Source organism: Sinocyclocheilus grahami, unplaced genomic scaffold (assembly GCF_001515645.1).
Source record: "Sinocyclocheilus grahami isolate Dianchi unplaced genomic scaffold, SAMN03320097.WGS_v1.1 scaffold4053.1, whole genome shotgun sequence".
In the NCBI taxonomy this organism is placed as follows: Eukaryota; Metazoa; Chordata; class Actinopteri; order Cypriniformes; family Cyprinidae; genus Sinocyclocheilus; species Sinocyclocheilus grahami.
Window position 1 is genome coordinate 20,911 of NW_015509065.1, and position 2,930 is coordinate 23,840.

Here is a 2,930-nt window from a genome sequence, read left to right on the forward strand (position 1 = left end):
GTTTTTTTTTTGTTGCTAGTCTGTTTGGTGCTGTTAGTTCCTACTTACTTCCCTTGTAATATTGGACTATTTTACCCAATATTTGTGTGCTGTGTGCCTTTTTTTTTTTTTTGTAGTGTGGCAGAGATTCCAAAATTGGCTAAAACGAGACATCTAACAGAGCATAATTTTGCTACCCACTGCCTTAGCTTAGGAGTGCCTAAAAATACTGTTAGCAGCTCACTAGCATTTGGAACAAAGCCACTGAAAAGACAGCATATGTCTGACCTTCAGGGATTTTCTAGTCATTGACAGGAATAAGTCGACTAATCAAAAATGTCAGCCATGCTCTATGTTAGTAGGTTTCCGTATGATTCCACAGACTGTAGTGGAGCTGTTTGTGTGTGCGTGTTTAAGCTAAGCTAACAGCTGAAGCATGTGATGATTGAAGTTGTGGAAGCTAGTCGGGACAAATGTAATGCTATACATCCTTGCCCTGTATAATAATTAGTATGTGTGTTTTCATGGATTAATGAATGATCAGTATGCTTCATAAGTGGGTTAGGAATGTGCGAGCTGAATATAGGCCATGACTGGGCTGCTCTCAGCTGCTGACAGGAGTAATGGCTGTGCTCATTACTGTGGCCTGTATTTTTAGGCAGTGTACATGAGGTGAGGGGAGGAAGCACATATACTAACTGGAGCCTCTGTGTGTCTCTAACCCCCTGACCTATTTCCCCGCGGCCTTGCTCATATTACAGGACAACCCTTGCATGCTTTTCAATTCCTCACCGCCTGGCAGCTGCATGCGTGCTGTCATTGAAAATCACCCAGCCCTCTCTTTCTACCTCTCTTTCTCAGTTATGTTTTTTTCCCCTTAATTCATTCTGTACTCACAGTTAAAGTCAGTTTATATACATAGCCGCAGGCAGTTCTGGGTAAATAGCAGTATTCCTGTCAAGAACATGTGCAGATCGTATTTCATCCCAAAATCAAAATAACAAAATAATTATACGGTGCTTCACAGGCAGTTCATAAAAATATATATTTTGTTTTTAAATGAAGCTTTCTCACTTAACTATTATTATTGTATCTTATTCTCATTATAAAAATTAAAAAATATTTATTAAATTTTAGACCGTACAAGAAATATATATATATATATATATATATATATACATGCATGCATGCATACATACATACGTACATACAGTATTTCTTGTACTGTCTAAAATATTATTTTTATTATAGCATTGTGGTTTATTTACTTACTTAAATCCTTTCCAAATGCAAAATCATTGCCAAATCCATAACCCACAAAATTGGTACTAATTCAAAAATGTGTAATAATTCAGACTTTCAGTGTTGTACAAATTTATATATTTATCTATTTTTAAAAGAATGAAAATCACTGAGAGTAATAGAGATTTTCCCCTATGAAATTTAAAAGCTAAGCTAGTGAGAAATTTATGGGTAAAGTTGTGTAATGATCAAAAATACATATTTTAATGTTATAAAAAAATAGGCTTAATTGTCTTTATACAAAATAAAACTTTCTTTTTTTCTTTGCTTCTGGGACGAAATGCAACCAAAGCATGTTTCTGTGAGATTCACCCTTCTAGTGTTGTCAGTTGTATCTCTGCGAAATGTGCAGTCTTTTTACCGCTTCTCCGTTTGTGTTCTGTCCTTTAAAAGCTTTGTCCCTGTATAGTCTCTGATGTTTATTGTGCTTGGCTATATCTGGTGTTTTGCATGATGGAATGATGAAATAAGACGATAGTTCAGTTCTCCCGAATAAATGGCCATTTCTATGTGTTCCCTTGGCGGCTTGCTTTTTCTGACGTCAGTGGGCAAAAAGGAAGCTCTGCTCACTCCTGCCAAAGAAAAATGGTTCAAGCAAACGGGCGAAACATCCTCTTTTAATCTGCTTCACTCAGCTGCAATGATTTATTTAACAGTTTGCTTCTGAAGAAGATTTAGAGTTTTGTAGTTGTACATTTCAAATGGTTTCTTCTCTTCTCTAGCTTGGTGCTTTTTTCAACCCTGTCCCCAGTGATGCAACTCTGTTCAAACATGAGCGATACAATCACTACTGGGTGTTTGGCACTGTGTTGTTTTTGTTTTGGGTATAATTTATTTATGTATTTGTTAGTTGCAACATTTTATGTCTTTGAGCTTTCAGGCTGAAATCCTCTTCCTCCGACACGTTACTAAACTAGGCTGCATTTACTCTGTCAACCAATTTAGTGTATTTTTCCCCACGGTTATCTGGCACAGACCAGATTTGGTTACAAAAATGCTTTTTTTGTGGACCAGTTTCATATGTTATTCTCAATCCAATGCACATCCAGTATCTAAACACTCCTATCTGATACTCATTTCACAATTTTCTCTATTTAATATCCACTGTAATATATTTTGAGGTCTAGTAGTTTTAAACCTTCAAGATGTTAAGCAGTTGTGAAATGTCAAGCATGTTTTTTGCAGCAAGGAGATATATTTTTAAGATGAAAAGAAATTAGTATTAACCAATTAAAAGTGTGAAAGCACCGCAAGTCACTCTTATGAAGTTTTACAGTGCACTCAAGGCTGGTTGTGTGCACATATTTTAACATAATTTGAAGGACATGAATGAGAATTCATTATTTCATTAAATTACTGTGCAGAATTGGCAAGAACAGAGTAATGAATGGTATGAGTAAGCATCTCCATTATTTCCAAAAGTGTGCAAAGAAAGGGCGTTTCTTAGTTTATTCAGAATGGCATGTATACATGAGTACTCAGAATAAATGAAGTCCTAATGAAGTCAAATTATTCTTCTCCTTTTCAGACTTAACTGAATTTCTGTGATGTTTTGTTGGCCCTCTTAAGATATTTGAAAGAATGTACAGGTTAAGGTCGTATTTGATGGAGTGAAGTAAAACATTTAAGGACAGCTAGTACGTCTTGGC